We start from the raw sequence: 8,156 nt of genomic DNA, 5'->3' as shown, positions 1-8,156 counted from the left end.
ATGTTTTTCTGGAACTCTCTTGCTTTTTCCATGATCCAGCTGATTTTTATAAAGACATACATATACACATATATATGTAGGCTTTTAACAATCTATTGTCCAATGAACATTAAAAGGCCCTTTATAAGCTTAAAATATAATTATAATTTATGAATTTATATTTTTATAAAAGTTAATGTTAAATGTTTTAATATTTTTATTACATGAATAAACACTACAAATATGTTCTATCAAAATTCAAAAATGTAAATACATCTCTACTGAAAATTACATTTAGGAATACAAAAGTTTTTAACTCTGATACAAAAGGCTACACTTATAGAAACCATCACAGATATCTAATGCTATTTTCCTAATTTAGTAAAAAAGATTATATAGATTTAAAATTGATTTTTCCCTATTTTGACTTCACTTTATTACTGTAATTATATGTGTCAGAAATAAAAATTCACTAAATTTTAAATTCAGTGTTATATATATATATATATAAATCTTCTTCCAAATCCCTCTAATGTATCATACAGCTCTCTATTTGTCCTTTAGAATGAAAACATTTGACATGAACTTTATCATGGTAGCTACACTCTACCAAAACTTACTAAAGATAGCAATATGTATCTTGTGACTGTCATTAATATTAATAGCTGAAAAAAATGTAGGGCCCCTTATTTTACATGGAGGAATGCTAAGAGATTTGCACATATTATCTTATCTCATTCTCACAGCTTTGTAATAAGTTAGGCACTGCTACAATCCTTTAACTACAAATGGTAAAACTGATATTCTACAATGTGCCTTCAGTTACTAAATGTATAAAGAAGACCTAATACTTATCCTTTTCAAAATATTTCAAAAAACTGAAGCTGCTGGAACCCTCTCAAAGTCATTCTATGAAGCCATTATTCTGATACCAAAACCTGAGAAATCCCCCCCCCCCTTTTTTTTTTTTACTATATTAGGTAAGGGAAGCAAAATAAAACATAAACAAATGATCTAATCAAATATCTACATTTTTGTACATTGAAGGAAACCTCCAAGAAAATGAAAATGCAATCTACTAAATGGAAGAAGATTGTTGCAGATAATATGTTCAATACATTTTTAATATTCAAATATGTAAAACACAACTAAGTATCAAAGAGACAATCTGATTTTAATGGACAGAGAACTTGAATAGATATTTTTTCCAAAGAGAAGCTACAGATGGCAAACAAAAATATGAAAAGGTGCTTGATATCACTAATTAGGAAATGTGAATAAAAACCACAATGAGAAATTACTTCACACAGAATGGCTATGGTCAGAAAGGCAAGAAATAGCAATTGTTTGTAAGAAAGCAGAGAGAATCAAATCCTAGTACACTGTTAGTGTGAGTGCAAATTGGAGCTGGTTCCATATAAAACTGAATGGGGTTTTACTCCAGAAATTATAAATAGAACTATCATACCATCTAGCAATTCCAGTCCTGGATATTTAATCCAAAGAAAACAAAAACACAAATTCAAAACAATATATGTACCCCAAAGTTCACAGTAAGATTATACAGTAACCAAGATACTAAAGCAACCAGAGCCACCTGAGTGTACATAATGAGAAAATGGATAAAGATGTTTACACAGCACATCTATATACACACAATGGAATATTTGTCAAGCATGAAAACAATGAAATCTCATTTGCCTCAATATGGATGGTCCTGCAACTATTATACTTAGTGAAATAGGCCAAGAGAAAGACAAATATTATTTGTCTTTAGTTATATGGGGAATCTAAAAAATGAAGCAAACAAATAAAACAGAAGCAGAGTCACAAATAAAACAGAATTAAAGAAATAAAACAAAACAAAACTAGTGGCTATCAGAGAGGAGTTCAGTCAGAAGGAGAAGCAAATTAGGTGAAGGAGATTGAGCAAAATAAATAAAATAAATAAATAAATCACGTGTATATAATTTATAGCAAAGGGAATATAAGAAGTATTTTATAACTTTGTATGCAGTGTAATATAAACTATTGAACTATACATCTTGTACATCTAAAACTGATATAAACTGTGCATCATCTATGCCCCAGTGAAAAAATATGGAGGGATCATGTGTAACACAATTTGAGAAAATGAATAAACAGAAGATAAACTACATAAAAGGGGTGTGACTAAGATAAAATATGAAATGGATTCCTGGCTCCCTAGCTGTAGGTGTGAAGCTAGTCGCTTCAAAAAGTTTGACTTAAGGTCACAGATGGTCTCCTACCCTGAGAAATTGTCCTGGGATGTCCTCCCCAGACAGCCTGTGTATAAAATGTTCGTCTTGAGAGATCCTGGGCAGGAAGGACAGCCTGATACACAAGAAAAGGCAGAATGTTGTCCTTGGGAAGACAGTCCAAGTTTAATACTGGTGAGGGGTTCTCCTCTAAAATGACTCAGACCAATGGGGCAGCTCAGCACTGTGGACACTGAGGAGAGTTTCTGGAGGTCACATCAGGTAGTACCACTTGCAGAGATATCATAGATGAGATACCCAGCCCTCTTTACTTCAGCTACTTCTACAAAGAAGAGGAGCCACTCAGACATTGTATCGTGTACTTTCACTGCAGACATGAGTCTGGGTAAGTGATCAGAATCCATAACCATGGATATCAAAGTGACCATCAGTAGAGTGACCTCTTTGAAACAGTCACTGTATTTTATTAGTTGTAAGGCCTTAGGGATGACCTTAGTACTCTGCGCTAAAAAACAGAGATGTTAATGCTTAGTCTCTGTTTATTAATCTGGTCTTGAATCAGAATCTATAAAGATGAGTGTTTCTCACAGTTCAAAATGAGAAACTGAGTTACAGACTCCCATTTTGTTCTGACTGAGTTGAACCTAATTTACATATTCCATGTTCCAGGATGAAAATCCAGTATTTGTAAATTTATCCCAGGAAGAAGAATTTTTATAAATGGCTGTCAATGATGGAGCCCTAAAAGTTTTACCATTTGTCCCTAAGTGTGATGTATATATGGAATATTATGAAGATGCCTTAAAACACAGCTCCTAAACTAATTAGATTAGGGAATTACCTTTCAATTTCAACCAGTGGTGAGATTCAGTTAACATATTTCCTCAGAAGGGACCACATTTATACTATTTGTAAGCTTGTAAGCTATTGTGTTTTATTAGAAAATATAATATTAGCATCAAGAGTTTTACTAGAGTATAATAATAATTTGGAATAGCTAATGTTATGAAAAACCCAGTGTAAAAGCATTTTTTAGACATCACAGATGTTTTATTCCATCAGTGCTAGAGCCATATGACGGAGAAGGCAATGGCACCCCACTCCAGTACTCTGGCTGATACTATGATGATCTCAGCCTCTACAGATAAAAACATGAGGCTTAGGGAATGACTTTCTAAGATCACTAGGAAGTGGGAATTTGAAGACATAAAGCTATGTTTGAGTGGGTTAAAGGGAGTGTGTCTGAACACCAAACCAACTGAATCTTAACTAGTCACAATAGGCAGATATGATCTGAATGAACATTTCCACAGATAAATCCAACACCAAGTGGACATCAGTCGTCAAGAACAGTCTAGTAAGAAGGTCAATCTGTTATTCAAGATCTAAAACCATACAAATCAGGAGGCCTTCAAATTAATCCATACCTTTACAACTTTTGAGAATAGGTGAGCATGGGGATGACTGGTTCCACTCTCAGTTCAGTTCAGTTCTGTTCAGTCGCTCAGTCAGGTCTGACTCTTTGTGACCCCATGGACTGCAGCATGCCAGGCATCCCTGTCTATCACCAACCCCCGGATCCTACTCAAACTCATGTCTATCGAGTCAGCGATGCCATCCAACCGTCTCATCCTCTGCCATCCCCTTCTCCTCCCACCTTCAGTCTTTTCCAGCATCAGGGTCTTTTCCAATGAGTCAGTTCTTTGCATCAGGTGGCCAAAGTATTGGAGTTTCAGCTTCAGCATCAGTCCTTCCAATGAATATTCAGGACTTATTTCCTTTAGGATGGACTGGTTGGATCTCCTTACATTCCAAGGGACTGTCAAGAGTCTTTTCCAACACCACAGTTCAAAAGAATCAATTCTTTGGTCCTCAGCTTTCTTTATAGTCCAACCTCTCTAACTAGCCTCTATCAATGAATAGTCGGTGTCAGGAGTACTTTGTTAATAAGTTTTGGCAATGAACTTCTCTAGGCTTAAAAATATTTATATAATAATATATTATCAGCATATAATATAAATATTGGATATAGGGAGTTGTTAGTCCTATATATGCCACATATTTGTAAACCTGAATTAGAGTTACTATAGTGAAAATATTGAAACAGGTTTCTGTTCCCTAATGGTGGCAGAACAACAGAAAAAAAGGAGAGTATTCACTCTTCCCTCTGGATCTTGAGACAAATACTTTCACTATGGGCCACAAAAGTCTACACTTTTCCACATTTATGATGCTCATTGATTAAAATATGGAAATTTCCTTTTACACACATGCAATGACTTTGAGTTTCTAACTGGAATATACTTATCAGATAGTGTCATCAGCAGATGAGGAAATGAAGTTGAGATACAGTTGTAGAGGATGTCAAGTTATATTTTCTTCATTTTGATTGCAAGACATTTTTTTTCCCAGCTAAAAGTAGTCTCCTGAAATTCAGTTGACTTTACTTTGTGTACTCCCAGAAAAGTAAGAATATTTTGATTACTATAGCTGCCAAGATCCAAATATAGTTGCCAAATCCTCAGGATTTTCTTTCCTTCTTCCAGTCTCACATATTCATGGGTCTGAAACCAGCTAGAGACCCCATCAATTCTAGACCAGGTGATTAATGATCTAAACTCTTAATGTCTTACTTCTTATTCTTTAAGAGTGTACATGAAGTTGTTTTTTTTTTTATTTCAGTGATGAATACTACAGAGAATAATTCAGGGGAAAAGCAAAAATCAAGAATATTTTACTAAATGTAAAATTATTTTCATAATTTTCATGACTCTATAGGATTTAAATAATTGTACAATTTGAATAGATTTTTTTCTTTTTAACTTTTAATTATCCCCTACATTTATTTTAGTAAAAGCACTATTGCTCAAAAGATATCAGTAAGAGAAAGATATTCAAATCTAATTGTACTTACTATATTTATAAGTTCTCTGAGACAAATCCCTTAGACTCTCTTAGCCTTTAGTTTGAACGTAAATCTGGTAGGGTAATAGCATCTACTTCATAAATTTGTTTTGAAATTTGAGTGCAAATAATTTATTTACTTGACCCTTTGTTACCATAAAGAGTCAGTCAAATAAAGGAGAAAAATAGTTATTTTACATACATAAGTTGGAGAAAAATTTATAATATATCCTGAAGGCTATCTCAACTGGTTCTTTCCAATTCATTAGGTCTCTGTTGTCCTGAAATAGTTTTGAATTCAGTGACAGTTACTTTTAAATTTGGTTGAATGTGTTGAGGAATATGTTTGAGAAATCATAATAAGGCATAAAATTCTATACTACTTCAAAAATAAATACTAAGCTTAGGAAATCTCAGAGGTATTTGAAGAACACATCCTAGAATAAAACATTAGCATGCTGTGGGACTATTTTCTTCTCATCAAATTTGTCATTATTTAGAATAATTACATTCACCAATGGTCTTGTTGCAGGTAATTATAGTAACCATGTGGATAAAAACTGAGTATGAATAAGAAAGAGATTGTAACTAATAAAAACTAAATCCCATATAAAACAGGATATTTAGACTTAACACAGTTCATGTATTCTTCTCATTCCCAGTCTGTGCCTGATTGCTCTTAATCCCTGTGCAGCCGCTGAAGAACTATTGTCAGCACCTATTTTTTTTTTTTTTGTATGCTCTAGCACTTCACAGAAATGAAATTATTTAATTAATACTCTTTAGTAACTAGTTCAGTTCAGTCGCTCAGTCATGTCCGACTCTTTGCGACCCCATGAATTACAGTACGCCAGGCCTCCCTGTCCATCACCAACACCCAGAGTTCACTCAGACTCACGTCCATCGAGTCGGTGATGCCATCCAGCCATCTCATCCTCTGTCGTCCCCCTCTCCTCCTGCCCCCAATCCCTCCCAGCATCAGAGTCTTTTCTAATTAGTAACTAGTAGTAATTGCTAATTAGGATGATTTTAGATTTGTCTATGCTATTGGATACCTGAGCAGTCAATCATGTTTGTTGCTTAGTAGAATTTCATTATGTAAACACTTCAGATCTGATTTGTCTATTTTCTTAGTGATGAGTAGTTATGATTTTCTACTTTGGGATTATCAATCTATACAATTGCCAAAAAGCAAGTCTTTGTCTAAATACAGTTTGTAAGTAAAATGTATGTATGAGTATGTAAAATGTAATTACTTCTGTTCTTTTTATAATGCTTTATTGACCTATGTGTCCACCACCGTGTAAACGGCCAAGACTTGAGTATAGTTTTATAAGTTTGAAATTCTCTAAGAACATTGGTTTTTGCTATTCTTTAACCAAAGCACTTAGAGTGTTCTTATTACCATTTTAAAATAAGCTTAAATTAAAAAATGTTTTAAATTGATTTGCCAATATAGGAAGAACTGAGATCTTAACATAGTTTGGTCTTTTTAATCAATCATACGTTTATACTTTAAATTTTTTAAGTTTCCTAAATATCAGGAATTTTTTAGAACTTGAATTATAATTGATTTACAATACTATATTATTTTTAACTGTTATATAATATTTTTAGATTATACAAGAGTGATATAATATTTTTAGCTTATACAACTAAAGTTATTACAAAATAATGTTTGTTTCCCTATTCTATACAACATACCCTTGTTGTTTACCTATTTTATATATAATAGTAAATATTACTCAGCTGCACACCCTATCTCTCCTTCTCTCTCCCCACTGGTAATTAACAGCTTGCTTTCTGTATCAATAAGTCTATTCTGGTTTTATTATATACATTTGTATGGATTTTTTTTTCAGATGCAACACATAACTAAAAACATGAGTGTTTGTCTTTCAATGACTTATTCCACTAAGCATAATGACTTATTTCACTAAGCATAAAATACTCTACATGTTTGCACCTGGTTGCAATTGGCAGAATTTATTCCTTTTATGGCTGAGTATTATTCCATTGTGCATTATTGCCACATCTTATGCATTCATTTGTTAATGGGCACTTGGGTTGCTTCTATTTCATGGCTATAGCATATAATACTGCTATGAACATTGACATGCATGTATCTTTTCAAATTAGCGTTTTGATTTTATATATATATATATATACACAGGAGGGAAGTTACTGTTCACATAGTAGTTCTATTTTTATTTTTTGATATATTTTCATGCTGTTATCCACAGTGGCTGCACCAATTTGCAAGCACCTCAACAGTGCACCTGAGTTCCCTTTTCTAGGCATAGTAGTCAACATTTGCTATTTGTGTACTTCTTGATAGCTATTCAGATATGTATGGTAGGATATTTCATTATGGTTTTGATTTGCATTTCTCTAACTGGACAGCTACATGTAAAAGAATGAGGTTAGAACATTTTCTCACATCATATTAAAAAAATGCAAAATTAAAGACCAACATGTAATACCTAGAACAATAAAACCACTAGCAGAGAATATAGGCAGAACACTCAGACATAAATCATAGCTACAATATTTTGGATCTGTCTCCTAAGGCAAAAGAAATGAAAGCAAAATAAGCAAATGGGACCTCTGTAAACTAAAAAATTTTGCAAAGGAAAGGAAAACATTGACAAAAGAAAAAGACAATCTACTGAATGGGGAACATTTCTGTTGTATTTTATAAGTGCCTACCACTAAGTACTCTATGTTTCCAATGCCTTTGTAAGTGGTATTGTGAATTTCTATGAAAACTTATTTTAAAATTTTAATTTCCAGTTGTTTGCTAAGAGAACATATAAAAAAGTGTTGAATGTTATACTAGAGAAGTTACTGAGATAAATGACTGGATCTAATACTTTGATTTTTTCTGTAAATGTTCATGTCATATGTGAATAGGAAAGCTGCCATCTTTCATTCCATCTTACTTCTTTACTTCTTATATTTTACTGACATCATCTTACTTCTTTTTTTCTTGACATATGGACCTCACTAGAATCTATAGTAAAATACTAAATA

This window comes from Ovis canadensis, chromosome 15, assembly GCF_042477335.2.
Source record: "Ovis canadensis isolate MfBH-ARS-UI-01 breed Bighorn chromosome 15, ARS-UI_OviCan_v2, whole genome shotgun sequence".
NCBI lineage: Eukaryota > Metazoa > Chordata > Mammalia > Artiodactyla > Bovidae > Ovis > Ovis canadensis.
The sequence above is the reverse complement of the archived record's forward strand: the minus strand, read 5'-3'. Positions refer to the sequence as shown.